We start from the raw sequence: 26154 nt of genomic DNA, 5'->3' as shown, positions 1-26154 counted from the left end.
TTTTTTTAGCAAAACATATTTTTCGGAGCAAAATGTTTATAAATGCATAAGCTAACTAATGTAGTTTAACTAAAAAATAAGAGCGAGACCATAAGTAAATGCAAATAATTACCTTTTAGGAAATACCTATAATTGTTCATGTACTTTTTGGTGGCCCTCATTTGTTTGGCATTTTTGTGACAGTGAGTTGTCAATCTTGGCTCAGCAATAGTAATGTTGCCTGTTACTCAGAAAATCATGTACTTTAAAGCGCTTAATTATATGGCATTTCAGTGTAGTAATGAACTGCATTGTCAGAAATTAAGCCTAGGTCCTATTTCCCTTTTCACATCTTGTGAAGTAATATTGTGGCAATATTGGAACAAAAGCAGAGTAACTTCTGGTAAACCAACAAACTCAACAGGTTATGTATTCATTGGCATATTGCTATTCCTGTTATTAATTAGCAATGTTGTAATAGTGATTGCATTTCATTATGGCACGATTAATTGATTGTAAAACACTTTTGGATGTCCTAAGATCATGAAATATGCTGCTCACTTTCCTTATTTAAGTGTTACTGGCAAAGGATTTTCTTCAAGTCATCAAAAATGATGATGAAACATAATGTAGTACAATGTGATGCTAGATGTTGCAAGTTCCCATCTTGTTTCTTGTGTCAAAGAGAAGTCCAAGATAGAGATTGAGATATTTCTATAAGGAGTGAAATCTAAGTAAACAATTCAACCTTATTCTTTTTGGTAGTTATTAATTTAATAGTAACAGGCCGACAACTGTGGCATTTTCAGTGAGTATGACAGAAACTGGGGTCATTATTAAGGCGTGTGTAGAAATGGCAGAGATATTGAGCAATTACTTTTTGTCTGCCTTTGCAGCAGAAAATTAAACTTATTACCAGAAATCCAGTGTAACCAGATGGCGAAAAAGAGTGAGGAATTTAAGACCATAAGACATAGAAGTAGCAATTAGGCCACTCGGCCCATTGAGTCTACTCTACTATTCAATCATGGCTGTTGGGTGTTTCAATTCTATTTGCCCACTTTGTCCCCCTAAATGTTCATCCTTTTGGCAATCAAGAACTTATCTATCTTTGTTTTAAGTACTCAATGATCTGGCTTCCACAGCCTTCTGTGACGATGCATTCCAGATTTACCACTCTCTGGCTAAATAATTTTCTCCTTATCTTATTTCTAAAAGGTCTTCCCTTGACTCTAAAACTGTGCCCTCAGGTAATTGATATCAGTTGAGAAAAACTGGCAAAAAGGGGTAGACTGAGAGACACTGTGGTACACATTGATGTCCAAAAACCTGAGCATTGGTCACAGGAAATAAACCACTTGAAACATCTAAATGATAAAGTTGTAGAAGTAAATTCAACCAGGGTATATCTTCAATTAGCACCTTATGCACTTCAAGTACTTGAAATCTCCATGAAGTATCAGGAAAAATGACTTGAACACAAAACAGAATTACTGGTGAATCCATGCAGTTGGTTGAATGTGGATTCAAAAGCTCCAGCTGATGAACTATTGGAATTTCATCTTGAAAAGAACATTGCAAGTTTGAACCCCACTGCAATCTGAAGAACAAAAAGATGAGGTGTGCTGCATGAAGCAGCAGGTCTAGACTTTAAAAACTGATATGGAATATCTTAAATTTAAATTTTAAAGAGAGGAGCTGATGAACAACCTGAAACAGTCTCGACACCAGTCAGTAAACATGGACAAAAATTCTAAAATAAACAGAATACATGTGAAGTGGTCACATGACCACCTCACCCTGGACTTGTAGTTTTCCTCACAGTTCATGAACCACATCATTCCATTCCCACAGCGATTTTTCATTATTCCTCTGTTTTGATTGAAAAACATTTCCAATGGGTCCTTTGAGCTTGTGACAGAAGTATGATTGACAACCAGCTTCAAAATCATCTTCCTTAATCACTTTGTACATAACAGATTTTGTCATTTCATTTTGATTCATACGAGATGAATAAACCTGCACTGGGGGAGTTTTGCTCTTTTCAGCTCAAGCCATTTTCTCTTTTATCTGAACAATATGTTGTAGCCTTCTGCACTAATTCATTTTCTTAACAGTGACACTTGATAAGTGGAGACTTCAATTCCACTTTTTTTCACAATTTCCTTCCAAGATTTGTTTACTCCCTTACTGTCTAGTTCCTTCTAGGGTCAGTTGATGTTTTCATTCAGCTTAGCGTCATCTATGGAACCCTTGTACAAGTTCAGAACTGAAGAGGTACTGAAGACTTCTGGAGTCAACTCGGATATGAAATGTTAACTGTGTGTGTCTCTCTCTCTCTGCAGAGACTGCCAAACTTGCTAAATTTCATCAGAACTTTATTTTTCTAGCATCCACGATATTTTGCATGGATTGAGAATTGGTTCGTGGGCAAGAAACAGTGAGTGGGAATGAAAGTTGGTGACCCATGACCAGTGGGGTCCCACAGGATTCAGTGCTGTGACTGCAACTGTTTCCAATATATAGTTACGACTTGGGGGAAGGAAGCAAATGTACTGTAGCCAAATTTACAGATGACACAAGGTAGTTGGAAAGGCAGGTTGCAAGAGGGATACAAACCATTTGCAGAGAGGTAATAATAGATTAAGTAAGCAGACAAAATGTTGGCAAATGGAGTTTAATGTGGGAAAATGGGAAGTTGTTTATTTTGGAAGGAAGAACAAAGAACATAATATGATTTTAAAACTGGAGAAGGCTGCAATACCAGGAATCTTAGGGGATACTTGTATATAACACAACAGCTAAAACGCTAGCACACAGGTGCAGCTGGTAATCGGGAATGCTATTTAAGGAAACATATCATTTCATTGCAGGCAGTTCAAAGAAGGTTCAATAGGATTTGCCTGGTCTGGAGAGATTGTCCTATGAGCAAAGATTAAACAGGTTGGGTCTTTACTCACTGCAGTTTAGAAGAATTGAGAGGTCATGTCATTGAAACATAAAATTCTTAAAGCACTTGACATGGTAAATGCTGAGAGGAAGTTTCCCCTCATGGGTGATTCTAGGGCCAGAGGGCTCAGTCTCAGGATAAAGGGGCACCAATTTAAGACTGAGATGAGGAAGAATTTTTTCTGAGTGTTGAGAATCTTGGAGCTCCTTGTCAGAGACAGTGGTTGGGCAGAGTCCTAGTGTAATAAGTCTAAGATACATGGAGCTTTAATCAGTAGGGGAATTAGGACAGTGAACTGAGGAAAGTCAGAGCTGCTAAGATCTTACTGAATTGCATAGCAGGATCAATGGGCTGCGCAGCCTACTCCTGATCCTATTTCTATGGGCCTAGCTTTTATATGAAACCTACCTTCTTCCCTAAATTGCTGCATTTGTTTCTACTTGGGGAACATTGTTGGCTCAAATAGAAACAAATCCAGAACCATGTAATCTGAAGAAACTTTTTTTTGTCAGTACACTGGTTTCCCAGAGTCAGTAATGAAGGATCAGCTTGCATACATATGAAGAAACACTTACAACACAGTCCCTTTCACTCTTGCTGTTTAAATTTACAAATCTGTGTACATTAGATGTGATTTTATATCTTAATTACGATTCTACCATAAATCCATAGAAGTGGTATTGAAGTCATTATTGCACTTGTCATACACATACTGGCTTAATTTGATTAATTGGTGCAGTTCTGTGAAGTACTTTATCAAAATATTATCTACGATATTTGCTGTGCATTTAAAATGTTGTAAAACTATTTAAACAATATGCAAAAAAAAGTGCTTTTTAGATTTTCTTTTTCTTTATTATTAGTTTTTTGAGCGATTGCTTGAAGTGAAATGTAAAATAGAAATGCAAAGGATGTTCATTGGCTAAAATAGATTCTTCTTTAGAAAGTAACAAATTTTAGATTTGGTGAAGAAACTTATACTAAAAGAATAATTGAAACAAGAATAGTAGAGCAACAAAAGTTGACATTGATGATTTATCTCTGTTTTTTAGTATGTTACATTAAAAAATACATTAAATTGCCAAACTGTGCAATAATGATGTTAAAAATCACAACACCAGGTTATAGGCTTACAGGTTTATTTGGAAGCACTAATTTTCGGAGCACTGCTCCTTCATCAGGTGGTTGTGGAGTATAAGATCATAGGACACAGAATTTATAGCAAAAGTTCACAATGTGATGTAACTGAAATTATATACTATATTGAAAAAGACTTGGATTGTTTATTAAGTCTCTTGTCTTTTGGAATGGGCATGTTGGTTTCCGTTCTTTCATGTAAATTCCAGAACTTTCTGACAGTTTTATTCTCAAATGAACTTGCACCGCCCTCCTAACCTGCAATCTCCTTACTGACCTCTCCGCCCTCACCCCACTCCGGCCTATCACCCTCACCTTGACCTCCTTCCACCTATCCCACCTCCATCGCCCCTCCCCCAAGTCCCTCCTCCCTACCTTTTATCTTAGCCTGCTTGGCTACTCTCTCTCATTCCTGATGAAGGGCTTATGCTCGAAACGTCGAATTCCCTATTCCTGAGATGCTGCCTGGCCTGCTGTGCTTTGACCAGCAACACATTTTCAGCTGTGATCTCCAGCATCTGCAGACCTCATTTTTTACTTTAACAATAGGTGCCATGTTGGCCCAGATAACGCACTGGAGGTGTAAGGTGCCCTGTGTGAGGCTGTCTGTGCCCCAGTGTTCAGACCTATTCTAATATAAAAAAGTGGTTTGCAGAATCTTACATAGATTCATGCAGTTTTTGAGCATTTCAGTTACATTACACTATAAATGTTTGCTGCAAATTCTGCATCCTACAATCTTATACTCCACAACCACCTGATGAAGGAGCAGCACTCCGAAAGCTAGTGCATCCAAATAAACCTGGAGGACTATAACCTGGTGTGTGTGATTTTTAACTTTGTACACCCCAGTCCAAATCAGACACCTCCAAATCATGCAATAATTGCAGCATTAACTAGCTATTAGTACAGTACAACTAAACAAAGCTGTAAGCTGTTTTATTCTTGAACTCTGGAGTTCAACCTGTAAGATATTACCAGCTAGTACATTAGACCTATTAATAAATCTCGATTTTCTTTGTTTTCCAAAGTTTAAAATTCATTACTTAACTACTTAAAGTAGTAAGTCTCCATCAAATTCAGGAGATTATGTTCTTATTGAAAATCTAATGTTGTGGCTGTAGGAATTGACTTGTTTGAATGCTAACCCCTTCCACACCTGGCACAGGTCATTAACATGGATTTGAAGATGACTAATATTTTGCCATCCTCTTGTATCCCTTCATCTGGTACTGTTTATTGCTGGCCAGCCTGCAACACTCGCAAGTGAATATACAAAAACGTTAACATGAATAAAATCTTGGCTAACTAAAAATGTTGGGATCGGGGGCATTTTCGGGATGACAACCTGATATACAAGGATTTGAAACAGTCCAGAGCAAGTTCACTAGGCTGATACCATATGTGGAGCGACTGTCTTATGAGGAGAAGTTGAATAGAGTGGGCCTGTACCCATTAGAACTTAGAGGAATGACAGATGGACTTATTGAAATGTACAAGATTCTTAGGGAGCTTGACCAGGTTGATATGGAAATATTGCTTCCACTTGTGGGAGGCTGTTAGACCAGAGGGCACAATCTCACAATAAGAGGCTGCCCGTTTACGATAGAGATATGGAGGAATTTATTCTCTCCATGAATTTTGGTACAGAGGAACCTGGATTATCCAGCATTTGGTTATCCAAATATCAGATTATCCAGCAAGATGGCAAGGTCCTGATGATTGGCTAAACTATGTTAGCCAGCATTCGGTTATCTCGACTTCGATTAGCCGACTGAAATACTCCCCGCCTGTGCCCTTCCAATAATGGAAGTTCCTCTGTGATATCTGACCGCGGAGAGCTGTTGAGGTTGTGTCATTAAGTATATTCAAGGCTGAGATGGACAATTTTTTTTTAATCAGTAAGGGAATCCAGGGTTATGGGGAAAAAGGCAACAACGTGGAATTGAAGATTATGAGACTGGTCTTGATCTCATTGCATGGAGGAGCAGACATGGTGGGCTGAATAGCCTATTCCTACATCTGATGGTCTTGCAGATAATTCTTCATGTTTGCTTTCCTATGAAAAGTCTCCATTTAAAGTTCCTCTGCTTAATGTTCCTTCCTTTTAGTTTGTTACATGCTAGTATTTTAAAATTTGTTTTGTCAGCACTTGCTACCATTGAAATCAGCATCCAAAATTTCACTCTCTGCATCACAGAAACGTTCTCCCTCCTTTGCTTCTTCCTTGACGTTGCTTCCCAACCTCCCCATCTGGTTTGCTCCACTCTGCATTGTCTCACCCTCATCTGGGCAAAAAGTGGGTACTGCAGATCCTGGAGATCAGAGTCAAGATTAGACTGGTGCTAGAAAAGTACAGCAGGTCAGGCAACATCTGAGGAACAGGAAAATCAACATTTCGGGCAAAAGCCCTTCATCAGGAATGAGCCTCCTGTCTTATTGCTGCCTGGGTACTTTTCTCTCTACCCAACCTTGTTTCTCGCAAGTATGTTCCCCATGCTTCATCGTTCCCCATGCTTCATCTCTCCCACGCCTCACGTCTCCCACTGTCACCTTCATAGCTTGCAGTCTCTTTTCCCCCTCCCCTGACCAGTGTCTATAATTTTCCTTTTGCTGTTGGCTTCCCTCCTGAAATCAAACTGAGGTCCCTTGCTCCATCTGGTGGTCCATGTCTTTCAGCACAGACAGTTGCAGGAGTACAGCTGCACCAATAACACCTGTCACTAGATGGAGCATGATAAAAATTAATCATACTATAAAATATCACATTGTTCCTTCATAACAAAGGCTGAACAGACAACCAAGTAGCAGGACTAGACCAATGAGCTCTTTGACCCTGCTCTGCTACTTAGTAATACAACAGCTTTTCTGATTGTAACCATAAGTCCAGATTCCTGTGTACCTCAATAACCTTTCACCTGCTTATTTACTAAAAATCCATCCGGCCATGCCTTCAAATTTTCAATAATTCGAATTTCACAATATTTTCAGGATGAGTTTCAAAGTTTCTCAACCCTCTGTGAGAATTGTTTTTCACCTAATCTCTCGTTTAATTGTCGGGGGGAGGCTCTTATTTTTAAACAGTGACTCTATGGAACCCAATGCCAGTTTTATCTCAAATTTCTTTAAGAACTGATGCTTCATATAAACTCCTTTCTGTTAATCTCTCATTTCAGGAATAGCGCAAACTTTAAATGAGCATGTCCTGTAATTGTACATTGTTTAACAGAAGGGACTTATTGTATTGCTTCTCAGGAAGGAAATAAGATGTAATTTGGTTTATCAAATACTGTAGAGGATAAATATGTAGAAATTAGTATGTTACAAAACCTAAGCACATTGTCAGCATAATTTGACCCAAATGCTAGACGCACTTCAAAAAATTGTGCCTCATTGTTTTACAATTGGATAACTGTTATTTCTAACAGGGAATTGGATTTAAGTATCGAGAGTGAGGTTGCTTGAAATCTGTTTTTAGTCATTTTACAATGATATTTGTTAATCATCAGTGGTGAAGTTCAGGTTAAAGTTTCCAATTCAAGTAGGGTATAAATATTTATCCTATAGTAGTTTGGTCATGCTGCAATGTTATTACACACAAAACTACTTGATTCATTCTGGAGTGCTTTTTTCACTAAATGATTCACACCACAGTGAATAAAGTTTATTTTCAACAAATATTACTGAGAAATAATATCCATTACATATTCTGTTGTGCTTTATGACAATGTTTTGCATCAGTGGAAAATTTATAGGTATGTATATGCGATGTTTAAAGTGAAAGCACAGGGACTCTAGTCTGTTTGCAATTTTTGTCAATTCTTGGTATACTTTTTCTTGAATCCCCATATCTCCATTACAGTTATAGTCATCAAATGTCACACAGAGGCATAACGCAGAATTTGTGTCTGATGTTAGGTCCATTAGTCAGGGGTAAATGAAGGGGGATGGGTCTGGATGTGTTTTTCTTCGGACTGGTTGGGCCGAAGGGCCTGTTTCCACACTGTAGGGAATCTAATCTAATCTTGAAGTAATTTATTGTACTATATTATTCGCAGTGCTCCTGTCACACTTTTTTTAAATGTGTGATTTGTTAAAACTCGTGTGCAACTGTAATTTATACTTGTGTAACGTTTGATTGTGACTTCTAATTGAAATGGTCAAGTATTTTAGGATTTCAGGTTTTTAACTCTGTTAATCTTGTGTAAACTAGAACAGCAAATAAGTAAGCTAACTTTGAGTCTAGATGACTCTTCATTCGGGCTGAAGAGGAGTCATCTAGACTCAGTGTTAGCTTGCTCTGACTCCATGGATGCTGTCTGACCTGCTGTGATCTCCAGCATTTGTTTTCAGGACAGATTCCAGCATCTGCAATAATTTGTTCCTAAAATAAACAAGTAAATTATGCAAAGAATTGCTTGCTTCAAACAAACTGATTTTAATCTTTTTTTCTATATTTTCCTCAGGCTTTCAGCTCACATTTTTTGTTTTGAAGTGTAACTTTTCTATTCAGCATATTATCTTCGACCACAAATTACTCATATTGTTCTCTGAAAGAAATGCTGCAATTTTTTCTTAGTCACTCAAATTGCTAAATTCCAACATAGGAAAGTGCACCAAATAATAGATTTGTTTTATGATATTCAGATTGATTTAACAAAAACAAAAGGGCATTATATAAATATATTTAAAGTATTGGCTGTGTCTCAGTTGGTAGCATCCTTCTTACAAGGTTCTCAATTCAAGTCCTAATCAAGAGTTTGAGCACAAAAACTGCATTGATTATTGTACAGTACAAAGAAATGCTGCAGTTAGATGTACTGTCTTTAAGATGGCCGTTTTTGGGGGCTGTTATATTGTCTTTCAGATGGCTGTTATATAGATCTTATGATACCAGTCTGAAGAAGAGCAAGGAAGTTATCCCTGGTATCCTGGCCAATATTTATTCCTTATCCTTCACAAAGCTAATGAAGCAGTTATTCTCACTCAGTGTAATGAGGATTTGCTGTGCATAAGATGGCTGTCACATTTCCTACTTTACAAAAGTGATTACACTTCAGATTTACTTGAATGACTGTAAAGTGATTTGAGAAGCCTGGTGATCATTAAAAAGCTTTGCATTAGTTTGTTTTAAATCAAAAAATATTTTCTTGTTTTTTAAGTTTTCTCTATTTCTTACCACCAAAAGCACCCTTTCCTTCCACCCCATCAGTCAGATCATCACTGAGAAAGCAACATTTTATTGAGTCAATCAAATAGAGTCCCACATTGATGATTTGGGTTTTACAATAAAGGAGTACAGTACTATCTCGCCTTGATCATTTCCCAAGTATTGATAAATGCCACAAAGCATGTCAGTTCATAAACACTGTTGAACCTTGAGCCATGTTTGTTAGGTAGTCGAACTCTCATTACTTGCTGTTATGCATCAACTTACTTAATGATATACATATCCTGTTCAAATATTGATATCTCAACATCCTACATCCCTCCCAAAAGACTCATCCTAATGCTCCAATACCTGATTTCAAATGCTACGTCTCTAGTTATTCCAGCTCCCTAGGATTCCACTTTCAATTCTTCAATTTCATATCTTGAATATCGCTGAAATGAAACTTTTGATCTTGGCTCTCATTAGGACAAATGCAAGAACATAAAATTTCAAATCCTCTTAATACTTCAGTGCACAAGAAGAATGTGCTAACTGATTGTCAATTCAACTCTGGCCAAGGTTTTGCCATAAAGAAAGCTCAAGCTCCTGAATAATTTCAAAAAATGCACAATCTTTGACCCTATTTCTTTTGTTTATGTGGAACGGGTCCTTGCGTACGGTTCCTTGGGTTGAGCACGCATAAATGAGATATGCTGTGAGCTTGATTCACTACGTTAAATTGGCTGTTAATGTTTTGTTGCAAACTTAAGACTGCTCAGCATGTGCCATCCAATCACAAAATTGCACCAAACTCAAGATGGTTTGATTTTATCTATCTGCACCTCACCAACAGCCCGTAGTGCCTGCCACCATCTTTTCAGCAATCCTGCATGTTGTTCCTTCTTCGAACACCCGTTTCACACCTGTGCATAATGTTTTGTTCATTCACTGATGGGTTAAGGCTATAACTGGCCAGCCACCATTTGCTGCTCATCTCTCATTGTTATTGAGATGATGGTAGTCACCTACCATCGTGGATTGCTGCTGTTTTTGTTGCCAAGTTACTTTCACAGTGCAAGTGTACCTGGGTTAGGTCGGATATTGATGATGAGCAATATTTCTAAGTCAGTCTGCGACTTCAAGAAGACGCTGGGGTAGTAGTTTTCTCATGCACCTGCTACTATCCTCCTGAATGATAAAATTGGTTTCTGAGTTGCAGACTTAAAAGCAATGCATTCCACAAATGGTGTAAACTGCAGCCTTGATATGCTATTGGTGGAGAGAATGAATATTCAAGATGTTAAATCCCTGCCATGTCCTGAATAGTGTTGTTATTAAGTGTTGTTGGAGCGTGTTCCAAGCAAGTGAAGAATATTCCATCTCATTCTTGACTTGTGCCTTGTGGATGGCAGAGAAGTCAGGAAGTTGATCCTTCAGTGCAGAATGCACCACTTTTGACCTCTTCATCTAACCTCAGTACCTATGTTTTTGGTCCCAATGAAGTAGATGCACTCATAGCAATCTTATGGGAACGTAGAAACAAGACTAGGCAATTCAGCCTCTCAAGGCTGTTCTGCCATTCCGTGTGGTCGTAGCTGATCCATGGCCTAACTCCATATACCTGCCTTTAGCCTGTATCCCTTAATATCTTTGCTTGATAAATATTTATCTGTCTCAGAATTAAAATTAACAAGTGATCTAGCATCTACAATTTGTGGAAGAAACTTCCAGACAGCTGCCATCAGTTATGTATAAAAATGCTTCTCAACATCTCTCCTAAATGATTTAGCTCTAATTTTTAAACTGTGCCCCCTAATTCTAGAAACCCTAAAAATTCAATGTGATGAATCAAACGACCTGAGTTATCTGACAGCTAACTAGCACCCCAGTCTCAAGTTGGTATAATGGGTTTAAAATTACAACGTGTTGTTAATTACTGGGTGATGAGAAAGGGAGGAGAGTGATAAAATGCTAATCATGGGGTCCTATTCTGCTTCCCTTCCCCAGGAGTGTCCTGCACTGTTGGTCCCAAAGCCCACCCTTTCTACCCTATCTAACTAAGTAGGCATAGAGCATCTCGATGACCTTATGCTCACCCCTGAAGTGGCTTCTGTTGACTTGGAAGATGGTGGATGTCACTGGCGCTGCCCCCAGTCAGTATCTCATCTCTCTCGTCGCTTCAGTCACTTCTCTTTGGTATATAGAGGTTCACGATGAAAAAATTGTTTGCTCATTATTTTACTGTGGTGGTTACAGTCTGTGATTCACTGTGACTGGCTGTGGCTGAGTATCTCCACTCTGGTCGACCCTTTCGCTGAATTGAACCTTCCTTAGAGATCAGGGTTCCCCTGTTATCCTGCTAAATCTGAATTTGATTACTGAGCTGTTGTTCCTCCTTTCAAGGTCTCCTGGTTATCAGATGAGGTGTGAATGGTTCTCAAATTAAGGTAAATCGTTTTCTGATAGTTTTGAATATGCAGTATTTCTCTTGGTCGGATGTAGGTAAAAGTTTCATTGGTAGCGTGAAGACCATCACATTGAAGACAAATAGGTTTGCATGTCGTACAATGGTGTGGAATGTTGAGTATCTCTGTCTAAGCAAACTGATGAAGAGTTAAACGGTTTTGTAATTTTGTAGGCTCCAGAATGTCTGGGTTGTTTGCACTGCAGGCTGGTGTACATTGTCTTCAGCTGAGGCATTTGTCAGGGTCTTCCTTTAGTTTTACAACCTAAACCCCTGTGCCAGACAGCTGCCCCTAGGCTATCTTGACCTGTCCATCTTCCATCCCACCTATCCCTCCACCCTCCTCTCTGACCTATCACTTTCACTCCCACATTTATCTACCTATCACATTTCCAGCTTCCTTCCCTACCCCCCCCCCCCCTTCAATTTATCTCTAAGACCCCCAGCCCACAAGCCTCACTCCTGATGAAGGGCTTATACCCGAAACGTCGATACACCAACTCCTCGGATGCTGCCTGATCGGCACCACTCGCTTGACTCTGATCTGCAGTCTTCACTTTCTCCTTGCATATTGCCTAGTCTGTCTCAGCCAGAGAGCTTAGAGAATCTTTGTTCAAATGTGAATTGCACAAACTCCTGTCCCCAGGTCAGAGGGTTTAGTCCAGGGTATCTGATGGAGATTTTTGCCCCACCTTATAATCAGAAAACAATATTTTTCAAGATTAATGTAGGAAAGTGTGAAGTCATTCACTTTGGTAGGAACAGTAAAAAGGCAAACTACTATTGAGGTGAAAAGAGACTCTGAAAATCCAGAGGAATCTGGGTTTTCTTGTGGATGAAACATCAAATTTTAGCGTGCAGGTATAGCAAGTAATAAGAAAGCAAATGGAATTTTGTCCTTTATTGTTAGGGGATTTGAGCTTAAAGACTGGGAAGTCTTGCTACAACTGTACAGGCTACTGGTCAGGTTGCAGCTGGCATGTTGTGTTTGGTTTTGGTCCCCATTTTTAAGAATGGACGTATTGACATTGGAACCTGTTCAAAAGTGATTTACTCAGCTGATTATTCAGATGATGGAACTGACTTATCAAGAACATCTAAACAAGATAAGCCTTTATTATTGCAACTTACAGGATTCTGAGGAAGCTTGACAAGGTAGATGTTGAGATGTTTTCATGACATTCATTCAAGTGCATGTGACAATACAGGCGATTCTGGATGGAGGGTTGCTCACTGAGCTGGACGACTCATTTTCATGAAAACGAACCTTCCAGCTCACCAAGCAAACCTACATCAGAACCTCAACCTGAACAACAAATCCGATCAAAACTCACTAACAGGCTATTCCGTTCTAGTGTTGGACTGTCAAACTTGGGGACATTCATAAAGGAAATAAATTCGAAACTGAGACGTAAAGGTGTTTTCTCCCCCTGCGAATAGTGAATGTCTGGAATTCTCTATAGTAGAGAGCTGTGGAGGCTAGATCGCTGAAGGTATTAAAGAGGAGGTAGACCGATTTTTGAAATATAGGTAGTGTACAGCAATGTGTGGAGGCCTGGGACGGATCAGCCTTGAGCTGTTGAAAGGAGAGGTACGCTTCAGAATCTAAATGGCCTAGTCATGCTCCTATTTAAGGGCAACACAGTGGTTCAGTATTTAGCACTGCTGCCTCACAATGCCAGGATCCAAGTTCAATAACCTCTTTGCGCGGCTGTCTGTGTGGAGTTTGCACGTTTTCCCCGTGTCTGCACAGGTTTCTTCCAGGTGCTCCAGCTTCTTCCCACAGTCCAAAGATGTGCAGGTTAATTGAAGTGGCCATACTAAATTGCCAGTCGTGTCTAGGGATGTGCAGGTTGTGTGAGTTAGCCGTGAAAAATGCATGGTTACAGGGATCAGGTGGTGGGGTGGATCTGAGTTGGTCGGTGTGGGCTTGTTGGGTTGAATGGCCTGCTTCCATACTGTAGGGATTTCCTGTGTTCAGTAAAATCACTTCAATGCTATAATTAACCCCACAATAGATCACTGTGATTTCTCATACCAAAAAGTTGAATTTTCCAAAACTTTAAAATAAGGAGCTTAAAAAACAAATTAAAAATACATCACAAAAATAGTTGAATTATTAAATAAATTGAATTAACAATAGTGGACGATATGGATAAAATATTGGTTTGGCAATAGACTGAAAGGTTTATAGTATTTGGTAAGTTCAGATATTTATAAATGACTGGCTGTATGTTTGTGATTTATGTCAGTTAAATGCAGCAATTTCACACCAAGGCATCTGATTGCATGGAATATTTTGTCTTGTTGTATAATAATTGCAGATATCAATCATTTTCTAAATTGAACAACACAAAAATATTCAGGAACACATTCTTCTTTTGTACTGTTCTGACCAGTCGTGTTTATGGAATTAAACATCAGATGGTGTTCCCAGAGTCCACAATTTTTATTTAAGGCAGCAGATAAGAACAAAAGCAAGAGCAGAGTTGGAAGTTCATTCATTGAAACCCTTGAAGGTGGCAGTATTAGTTGATTTTATAGAAACATAGAAAATAGGAGTGCCTTTCAATATGTTCATTGCTGCTCAGCCACCTCAGTGACCTGTTCGTGCTTTCTCCCCCTGCTTTTGATCAACCAAAAGATCTATAGCTAACTTATCCTTGAAAACATTCAATATTTTAGTATCAACCGTTTTCTGTGACAGACAATTCTACAGGCTCACCACTCTGGGTGAAGCAGTTGTTCCTCATCTTAGTCCCAAATGGCCTACCGAATAGTCTTAGACCATAACCCCTGATTCTGAACTCTCCAGTCATTGGGAGTGTCCTTCCAACATTTACCCTTCCTAGGTTTGTTAGAATTTTACTGGTTTCTGTGAGATTCCCCCTCATTCTTCTAAACTACAGTGAATATGGTCCTAACCAAACCATTTTCTCTTCAGATGTCAGTCCTGTATCACAGGATTCAGTCTAGTAAAACTTTGTTACATTTCCTTCATGGCCAGAACATCATTCCTCGGATAAGGAAACTAAAACTTCACTCAGTTCTCCAAATGTGGTCCTCACCAAAGTTCTGTAGAACTGAAACAAGACATCCCTGTTCCTGTAATTAAATATCTCACCATGAGGACCCACATGCCATTTGCCTTCTTCACTGCTTGATGCATCTGAATGCTGACCTTCAGCAACTGATATACAAGGATATACAGATCTCATTGCATTTCCTAATCTATCACCATTAAATAATGTAATGCCTTACTTTAGCTATTTATGTGACTAACTCACATTTATCCCCATTATACTGCATCTGCCCTGCATTTACCCATTCACTCAACTTGTTCACATCACACTGAAGCATCTGTGCATCCTCCTCACAACTCACCTTCCCACCTAGTTGTGTGTCATATACAAACTTAGCGATATTGTAGTTAGTTATTTCATCTATATGGTTGATACAATATGAATAATTGGAGTCCAATCACTGATCCCTGCAATACCCCCCAGACACTGCCTGCACTCAGGAAATACCCACATATTCCTATTGCCAACCAGTCCTCTATCCATGTCAGCACATTATCCATGCACTCTAAGTTTATATGCTAATATTTTATGTTGGACTCTGTCAAAAGCCTTTGGAAAGTGGAAATAAATGCATCCGCAGACCCCAATCTTATCAACTCATCTAGTTACATCCTCAAACATTCCCTTTGTAAATCCCATGCTCACTCTGTCCAAACCTGTCACTGTTTTCCAAGTGGTATGCTATTAATTGTTTTATAATTGACTAGCAGTTTCTCCACTACTGATGTTAGGTTAACTAGCTGAGTATTTCCTTGTATTCTCTCTACTTCCTTTTTTTTAAACAGAGAGGTTACGTCGGCTACCCTCCAATCCATAGAAACTGTTCCAGAATGCACAGAATCTTGGAAGAGAACCACAAATGCGTTCACTGTTTCTAGACCCACTTTCTTAATTACTCTGGGATGTAGGTCATCGAACCCTGGGGATTTATCCACCTTTAATTACATCAATTTCCTCAACACCATTTCCCTACTAATACTGATTTCCTTCAGTTCCTACTCTTGCTAGATCTTGTGTTCCCCAACTTTTTTGGGGTGTTTGCTTTCACTTATGTTATGACACAGCCAAATTAAACAAGCCTTCCTGTCCCTGTATTCACAACACAGTAAAAGGAATACATTCAATGACCCTCAAAATTGACTCCGAACCAGACTTTGTGAATAGCCGACACCTGGCACCAACTTTATAACTTAAACAAAAGCATTAACAATTTTTTTTAATTAATGCAGTAACTTTAACAGAACAAAGTTAAGCAGCAAGATAATCTAATGATTGAGTTAAACTCAACCTTCTTTGATTCTAGGTCTTAGTCTGTGAAAGACAAACAGACAGACATAAATAAAGGATTTTAAAAAAATAAGATGTAACTGTTCATTTCACTTAAGTGGATTCCACACTACATTGTCACATATTTGCATGAGATTGTATCTTGCTTGATTTCTGAAGATATCAATCAATGTAAATAGCTTAAAGTAAGTTCAGAAAATATTTATTTCTTATAACTGAGATTCTATTCTCTGAAATTTAAAAAGTTGATAACATGAGGATATCCAGGGAGCAATCAAACCTCCATTTTGTAGCTTTCTTCTTTGTTACCTGCCTCATTGTGATGGTTCTGTTAACACCCAAACACCTGCTAATACTTGAGCGTAATGATTCTCTGAAACTAAAATGTCTGCAGTGTTCTTTGAACAAGAATGAATTGCAATCAACTTTCAGACAAGTTCCTGTAAACAAATATCAATTTGTTTGTTCTTTTTAAAATAAACAAGCTGATGCTCGCAGTCTAAAAGTCACCTTCAACTGTCTGCTCAAAGAGTTGGTGCTGAAAAAGCTCAGCTGGTAAGGCAGCATCCGAGGAGCAGGTGAATCGACATTTCAGGCATAGGCCCTTCATCAGGAATTCCCACTTCTCCCATTTTAGTTTTGTGCCAGACAGGAATGAACAATTGCTTCAGTTCATCTGTAAATGTTTGCCATTGCCCAACCACTGTCATCCCTTTAAGTAATGTTTTTCGATTTATCATAGTCTGTTCGCACCTCATGCCACCATAGTTCCCTTTATTTAGATTCAGGACCCAAGTCTCAGAAGCACACTCCACATTAAAGAAAACTTCTAACATTATTGTCACTCTTCCCCAGAGGGTCTCAAGTCACTAGATTACTGATAGGTTATGACAAGAGGCATAAAATACAAGAGCAAGAGACTTCTAATAAACTTTATAAATAACTGGTTAGGCCTCATCTTGTGGATTCTGTCAAATGCAGATCATGGTGTTTTAGGAAGGATACCAAGGACATCTGAAGAAGCAATGTACTTGAATGGTGGTAAAGACAATGGGGTGTTTATGTGAAAGACCAAAGATGATGGGGATTGGATTATCTTAAAATTGAGCAGATTAAGGAGAGATTTAACAGAGGGATACGGAATCATGGGATTTAACAGTTAAATAAAGATAAATCGTTTTCAGGAGAGAAAGAGACAAAAATCAAATGACAGATTTCAAGTTATTGTTCCAAGTGCCAGAGGTGAGATAAGATTTTTTTATGCAGCAAGTTATCCTGATCTGGAATCCAGTGGCTAAAAGGGCAATGGAAATTATTCAGTACCTCCTTGAATTAAATATTTAATGGAGCGACAATAGCAGGGCTATGCGCATAAAGCAACAGAGTGGGACTGATTGGGGGTCGTTTATTCAAAGGCACATTGGACCAAGTAGCCTTTAATTTTGCTGTAAGATTCTAAGTGATTCTTAAGACATCTTTTGCCAGTATTTTTAACCTTTTTAAATTTCATTAAAAACTAATCACATTTTCATTGTGATGTATTACTGATATCAGTGTGCCAGTAGGAAAATGTTAAAAGATACTAGGGAGCAACATGTGAACTAATTAAAATTTTACAGGTTCTTTGTCAAGTTTTATTTGTTAAAAATGATCAAGTTCATTAGCTTGATAACAGATGTTTTTTAATAGCCTAATTATAATGACCTTGTTTGTACCCATCAGGTACATAATTTCTTGCTGTTGGAATACTGCCCATTTTGAAATGCATAATAACACTGTTAACGCTTGCAATGCTAAACTACAAAAAAAAATTCAAGAACCAATACTTCAGATATAACATAGACTTTTTAAAAATAAATTCTAGCAAGTGTAAAAGAAGAGTTTTAAAATCACAATAAAATAAAGAAGAATAGTCGTCTTTCTTATACGCTCATGCACATAGCAACAAGTCATGAACCACCTTGTTACAGATTCTGTGACAATAACGGAAAAAGAAATGGCTGATCAACCTTGAGAATGTTGGGGAAGACCAACAACAATTAATTGTTTTGTAAAAGCAGTGAATCTTAAAGAACAGAAGCTGTAAACTAGTTAAACTTCAGTTCTTTAAGGTATGTTTCTGCTTTATTGACACAGCAGTTGCTGGTTACTTCTGTCTGCTTATTCTGATAAATTGATTTATAGTGTCTTTTTCCCAGCATTTCCCAATATCTGTTCAGGTGATCATGCAATGTCATTATTAGCCAGTACTACCATTTCCAATATGCTGCAGCAAAGCTAAAAGCTACCTATCCTGCTGCATCTTACACCATTAATGCATTTGCTACATTTTTCTATTTTGACAGTGGAGAGTGGGCCGGTGCTGGCAGGTGGGACTAGATTGGGTTGGGACATCTGGTCAGCATGGACGGGTTGGACGGAAGGGTCTGCTTCCATGCTGTACATCTCTATGACTCTATGACAGGCTAATTTACCCATGTTTAGTACAGCATATTTATATTTGTTTCTGCATGCTGAGCATGAGAAACATGGCTGAAGATGCACCTATTAAATTCCTCTGAGAGAGAGCAGGATTTCACATCTACTATGACCATTATCTGTTTCCTTTGTCGTTGAGAAATAAACAGTAGAATGGCTTTGGATATACTTTAGTTAAGAAAATTAGATAACAGTATGTTGTTCATTTTGCTTCTTGATTAATGTTAAAGATGGAACAATTTATTCAAAATAAAATCCATCCTGGTGGAAAGATGAAATGGGGAAGGCTTTGTAATTTGACCTGTAACTTGTCCTTGAGGCCAGTCCTTCACCATATTCTTACACTTTATTTTCATTAATAATTTCTATGGCTGTTGATAGTGCTCATTGGTACTTTCATCCTTTAATTTAGGGTTATCAAAGTATATTCTACAATTAAATTTAGCTTTGATAATCTGTGACATTTTACATTTGAATTGAGTTTGCAAATGTTAATTCCGTGCTATCAGTTTTATTTTTTAATACATAATTGCATGTAATATTTGCAGTTTCTACCGTACATTCTTGGAAACTTTCAGGATTGGTGGATAGGTAACATAATGCAAACCTCCGAATTTTTTAAAATGGGTTTGCTTAAAAACTGGTCCCATGATTAAGGACCAGATAAATTGCTTGATATTTGTGATGTGGGTTGAACAATCAAGGTGATAATGTAACACATCTGTAGATCTAATTTTCAGTATCACATTCCTGTCTCCAGACTCTGAATTCATGTCATTGTTTTTGTAAACTGTGTGCAGATTTCTCTACCCTTCTGTACAGCCAGTACCCTTGCTGGTAATGTTACCGCTGGTGATAGCTTTCAAACTATTTCTAGTGCGTAGGAATTGGGGCTTTTGGAGAGAGGAATATTGCTGATTGTATATGAATGAAGGATGTTTTATTGAACCTTTTAAGTCTATAATTTTGGAGCTTCTCAAATTGTATTAGTTATTTGGTTAGGGAAGCAAATTACAGAATATGCCTTTGGTGACAAATTAGTGAGTAGTTTTGGGGCACTGGCCTTTTCCTTTCATTTGTTTGTGGAATATTGGCATCATTAGTCAGGATGTATTTATTGCTTACCCCTTCTTATTCATGATCAGGAGGAAATAATGAAACACTAACTTGTTACTCTCACAATGACTAGAGATAGAAATTTCAGGATTGTGGTCTAGGATCTAGCATCCATGAAGATTCAGCAATACATATACAAAGTAAGATAGTGTACAGTTTTGTGGGGAAGTTGAAGCATGATACTATGCCCAGGACATTGTTATTAAGGCCAACAAGAGCAACAAAGATGATGAGAAAGCTGTTGAAACAACTACCATGCATATAGCAACAAGCAAATTAGACAAAGGAGAGCAGTGGACGTGATCTGTTTGGATTCCCAGAAGGCCTTTGGCAAAGTACGGTAGAGAAGACTGCTAAATAAGGTAAGAGCTCATGGTGTTAAGGGCATGATGGTGGCCTGGATAGAGGATTAGCTGACTGGCAGATTGTGGGGATTCAAATGTCCTTTTCAGAATGGCAGCTGGTGACCTGTGGAATTCCACAGGGGTCAGTGTTCATTCATGTTATACATTAAAAATCTTGATGAAGGAACTGAGGGTATTGTTGCCAAGTTTGCAGATGACACAAAGATAGGTGGAATAACAGATAGTGTTGAGGAAGAGGGGAGGCTGCAGAAGGAATTGGACAGGCTAGGACAGTGGACAAAGTGGCAGCAAATGGAATACAATATGGCACATTAAGGTTATGTACTTGCTAGGAAGAATAGAGGAGTAGATTATTTTCTAAATGGGGAAAGGCTTTGAAAATCTGATGCCCAAAGGAACTTTGGAGTCCTAATTTAAGATTCTCTTAGGATTACCATGCAGGTTCTGTTGGCAATGTTTGCATTCACTTGAGAGGGCTACAACGCAAGAGCAGAGATGTTCTGTTGTGGCTCAATAAGGCTCTGGTCAGACAGCTTTAGGAATATTGTCGGCACTTTTGAACCCCGTTTCTGAGGAAGGATGTGCTGTTCTTGGCGGTACTCCACAAGACGGTCACAAGAATGATCCTAGCGATGAGAGGCTTGTCATATGAGGAGTGCTTGAGGATGCTGTCTCTGTCTTTATTGAAAATTAGGGAATATTGGGATGCCTGGCTACAGTGGATCTGGAGAAAATGTTTCCACTAGTTGGAGAGATTCACACCTCGGGGCACAGCCTCAGAATGAAGGGATGCCTCTTTAGAAGTGAGAGGAGGAGGAATTTCTTCAACTAGAGGGTGGTTAGTCTGTGGAACTCATTACCACAGAAGGTTGTGGAGGTAACAAGCCATTGATGGCCTTTAAGACAGAGATTGAGAGGTTCTTGATTAGTAAATGATCAAGGGGAGAAGGCAGGTGCATCAGATTGAGAACCATATCAACCATGATTGAATGGCAGAACAGACTCAATAAGCTGAATGGCCAAATTATGTTCCTATAGCTTACGTTTTATGTCGGCACTACACTAGATATCACTATAGATATGTAGATATCACTGTAGATATGTAGATATTGATACAGTAGGCATTGAGTCCAGTGATTTGGTAACTAACCAGGACAACAGCTTCATATCTATTGCAGTTGCAATCATCCATGTTAGTGATCAGTATTCCACACTTTGCTTAATAGAAAAGAAAAGATGTGTTAAGGAATGGAAAAGTGAGACATTACTGCAGAGTGCCTACCCTCTGCTTTAAGAAATAAATTAAAGAACAGAAATAGGCCATTCAACTCTTGCTGATGCTTTTGGTCCAATCAAGTTTTTGGTCACCGGCCTTCTCAATGGTAATGATAAAGGATCTGACAAGAGTGATGTTAGTGAAGAAACATAAACAGAAATTGCTGGAAAAGCTGAGTGGTCTTATGGCATCTGTGGAGAGAAATCAGAATTGAGGTTTTGGTCCAGTGACACTTCTTTATAACTCAGTTCAGAGTTCTGAGGAAGGGTCACTGGACCCGAAATGTTAACTCTGACTTCTCTCCATAGATGCTGTCTGGCCTGCTAAGCTTTTCCAGCAACTTCTGTTTTTGTTTCTGATTTACAGCAGTTCTTTGTTTTTTGTTTTTTTATTTTGATGTTGTTGAAGATTTGGCCAACATAATTGTCCTTTTTTCTGATTGAAGGAAGTGTTTGTGAGACTGACGTGGTTCAAATGTTACCTGCTTTAGTTAGATTATGAAGACATAAATATTCTTCATTAGTAAGAGGACTGAAAGGAATCAGTCAAAAGTGTAATTAAAATATAAAGTGAAATTTACCAATTTACCACAAATTTTTGGGCTCTGTATTGCATGTCACAAATACAATTTTAAACAATTCTGAAAAATTATTTTTTGTAACAGTAGATCTTTAATGAACTTGTAACTTGAATATTTTCTTGTGCTCCAGATTTAATTACAGATATAATTTTTAATTCTTGATTCTTTTTCAAATGTTGGTTTTATTTATCTGCTATTCTTAAAGAACAAAATACTTAAGCTAATAGTTGCAATGTTAACTTTTTAGAGGGATCTGTTAGTTATCTCACATAAAAGTATAAATATATATATGTATATTAATGGATTGGTTGTTAATAGCAATCAGAAATATTAATTCTCCAGATGTTTAGTGCTTAGTATTGATTAAATATGTAAAATAAGCAAGCTTAATTAGTGAGTCCACAAAGTTGAAAGCTTGTTATTGCTTGCTAACATGTTTGCCACATAAATGTTAATAAAGAAAATGTGCCGAGGAGATGGATTCATTGTTAATTTTGACATTTTTCTTATTCCATGAGAATGAGTAGTACTTTTTTTTGTTAACAATTGGTTTGTTGATGAGGAGAAAGAAACCATGTTGCTATGCCAGGCACAGAACAAAGGAGTGGTGTGAAGCAAGTTTGTTCATTTTTTAAAGATAGGCTATTAGAGATAATTTCCTAATAAGAATGTCAGAGAAAATTCAGAATTCTACGGATTGTCAAGGACATTGTACTGTTTGTTGAAACCTTAAAAAGTGTTCTTTGTAGCATTCGAGTTGATAAATAAGTATTTATCTAAACTAGTAAATTTCGGTGCTAATCATTGCATTGTATAGATTTTTGTAAATCATAGGAGATTCATTTAACTTTTATAAATAATTCCCTGCCGACTAATTGTTTTGATGCTTGTCCGACTTAAGTGCTGATTCTGAACAAACACCAGCAGTTGTTGTTAGAGCAGCTGCACTGTGTGTATTTAGACTATGCCAAATCAGACAGTAATTATTGTATGTTTTGAAGATAACCTGAACAGCAAGTGATACCCAACATATTTTCTATATTGTCAATATTTTACTTATACATAGAAAAACAAAGGACTCGGCCACACACTCAGTACCAAGGTTGTTATTAGAAGAGGATGCCTACTTGATAGTTATACCTGTCTGTGCTTTGCTTCTTCACATCTTTAAATTAACTCTGTTAATTGCTAGTTTGCTGAAATAGCCCATTTTCTTTGATACCTTAATTCCACCTGTCTTCCATTGTATATGTTTGCATTGTATTTATCTCAGAATACTTTGTCATCAGAATACTAATAAGAATACTAGTAAAGAAAAACAGTAGATATGAGAAGGAACATGTTTACAGTGATATGGGGGCATGATTAAAGGAGGCATGACTGACTGGGTCCTTCAGTAAGATTTGATGATTTCAATATTCCTAACTTAGCAGTGAGATTTCCCGCATTCCTACTTTCTCATGAAAATTATCATTTCCTCTGCTACAATGATTTAAAAATAATCATTATTTTTAAACTGAATTGGTTTTCCACAATGGTTACGAACATACAAAATAGAAGCAGAAGTAAACCATTTGACCTTCACGCCTGCTGAGTCATTTAATACAATCACGATTCATCTCTTTATTTCCGTTTCCACATTCCTACTTAGCCCTGATAACCCTTGATTTTCCTGCCTAATGAGCACCTTTCCACTTCTGGCTTAAAAATATTCAATGAAACTGCCCCCATCGCCTTCTGAGACAGAAGCTCTAAAGTCGCATAACCCTCTTCGATTAAGAAAAAAACTCCTGGCTGGTTCAAAAATATTGGACTCACCAAAGTGGTTAGAAACGGAGATAATGTAAGGAGGAGCAACCTGCATTGTTTCCTGACATGTGCGACGAAATCTCAAGTCTATAAAATTGGATTGGAAGAAGAATAGTCTATGAAAAAGGGCGATGACTTGTTATCAGATATAATTTTCAGAAATTTAAATTAAAAAACAAACAAGAAAAGAGAACAAGACTGACTTGTTTTGCCAATCTTTTAGGGAAATTGAATCATAAACAATACCTCAGTGTCACTACTTGAAGCACAAACTATAAAATAAATATACACCACTGAATTACAAGTCAATAAAGAATGAGTAGTGGTCCATTAGATGAACATTCCTTTAAGTCTCATACTAAAAGTTGGCAAGTGGCTCATGAAATTCTAATTGCAGTCACTTAGGTATTAGGAAGGTACAGCCTAAAATACCGAAACATTTTTAATGGCCAGGATTACATAGAGCCACATTTAGAGTCATTGAGACATACAGCACAGAAACTGACCCTTCAGTCCAACTCATCCATGCCAACCAAAATCCTAACCTAATCTAGTCCCATTTTCCAGTACTTGGTTCATATCCCTCTAAACCCTTCCTATGTACATACCCATTCAGATGCCTTTTAAATGCTGTAATTGTACCAGGCTCCACAACTTCCTCTCTGGCAACTCATTCATACATGCACCACCCTCTGCGTGAAAAGGTTTCCCCTTAGATCCATTTTATATTTTTTCCCCCTCATCCTAAACCTTTTCCCTCTAGATCTGGACTCTCCCATCCCACAGAAAAGACCTTGTCTATTTATCCTATCCATGCCCCTCATGATTTTATAAACCTCTGTAAGGTCACCCCTCAACCTCCAATGCTCCAGGAACAACAGCCTCAGCCTATTCAGCCTCTCCCTATAGCTCAAATCCTCCAGCCCTGGCAACATCCTTGTAAACCTTTTCTGAACCCTTTCAAATTTCACAATAGGAAGAAAACCAAAATTGCATGCAGTATTCCAAAGGTGGCCTAGCCAGAGTCCTGTACAGCAGCAATATGACCTTCCAACTCCTACACTCAGTGCTCTGACCAATAAAGGCAACCATACCAAAAGCCGTCTTCACTATCCTGTTGACTTGCAAGTCTACTTTCAAGGAACTATAAACCTGCACTGCAAGGTCTCTTTGTTGAGCAACACTCCCCAGGGCCTTACCATTAAGTGCATAAGTCCTGCGAAGATTTCCCTTTCCAAAATACAACATCTCACGCTTATGTAAATTAAACCCTATCTGCCACTCCTCGGCCCATTGGTTCATCTGATCAAGATCCCGTTGCATCTGAGGTAACCTCCTTCACTGTCCACTACACCTCCAATTTGGGTGTCATCTGCAAACTTACTAACTGTACATCCTATTTTCATATCCAAATTATTTATATAAATGACGAAGAACAGTGGACGCAGTACCGAGTCTTGTGGAACACTACTGGTCACAGGCCTCCAGACTGAAAGGCAACCCTTCACCACCACCCTTTTTCTTAACCAAACCCTCAATTTCTTTAGTCATCCAGCATTTCCTGCACCTACCAGCCTTTCCTTTAACTCTAACAGGAATGGACTGTCTCTGGACTCTCTTCATCTCATCTTTGAAGGCTTCACATTTTCCAGTCGTCCATTTACCTGCAAACATCTGTCCTCAGTCAGCTTTTGAAAGTTTTTGCCTAATACCATTAAAATTAGTCCTCATCCAATTTAGAACTTCAACTTTTAGATCTGGTCTGTCCTTTTCCATCACTATTTTAAAACTAATAGAATTATGGTCACTGACCCCAAAGTGCTCCCCCACTGATACCTCAGTACCTGCCCTGCCTTATTTCCCAAGAGTAGGTCAAGTTTTTCACCCTCTGTAATGGGTACATCCACATACTGAATCAGCAAACTTTCTTGTACACACTTAACAAATTCCTCTCCATCTAAATGGTTAACAGTATGGCTTTTGTCATGACGAAACTCCCACCATCAAGTAAACCTTTAACCCTAATACCAGCTTTTGAAGAAGCATATAATGTATTGTTTAGGACCCTGACCCTAAAACCAGGAGTGGGAATAAATGTCTTTTAATGATAATGGGCGTTTCCATGAAGTTTACTGAACCTGTGCTTTTTTGTTTTGAAAGATTACAGCAAGACTGATAGTGGGGAAGTTAGTTTTATTTGAAAAAGGTATGGACTACCCAAAGGAACACAGTCAGAGCCAGTTCAAATTTTGGGTCACAAATATTCAAAGAAATTATGACCTGTCATCCATAATCTCCAAAGTGCATTGGAAAGATAGCATCAAACTTTGAAGACCAAGCTTGGAGCTTATTCTCAAGAATGTCTTAATGATTGAGATACCCTTGTCCCTCAATCATGGAAATTTTTAACGTGTCTTCAAGAGTCAGTTCTTTTGATTTGATATATGTATTTGAAATGAGTAGACTATTAAAATTAAT

At 38.1% G+C, this 26154-nt stretch overlaps 1 protein-coding gene across 12 annotated transcripts in view; it reads left to right on the top strand.

Moving 5' to 3' along the window:
- Positions 1–26154, top strand: part of tbc1d5 (TBC1 domain family, member 5) — a 518645-nt gene that overhangs the window by 369679 nt on the left and 122812 nt on the right. The gene's annotated exons all lie outside the window — the stretch shown is intronic.

Source organism: Hemiscyllium ocellatum, chromosome 5, assembly GCF_020745735.1.
Source record: "Hemiscyllium ocellatum isolate sHemOce1 chromosome 5, sHemOce1.pat.X.cur, whole genome shotgun sequence".
NCBI classification, from domain to species: domain Eukaryota; kingdom Metazoa; phylum Chordata; class Chondrichthyes; order Orectolobiformes; family Hemiscylliidae; genus Hemiscyllium; species Hemiscyllium ocellatum.
This window is presented reverse-complemented; position numbering and strand designations above follow the sequence as displayed.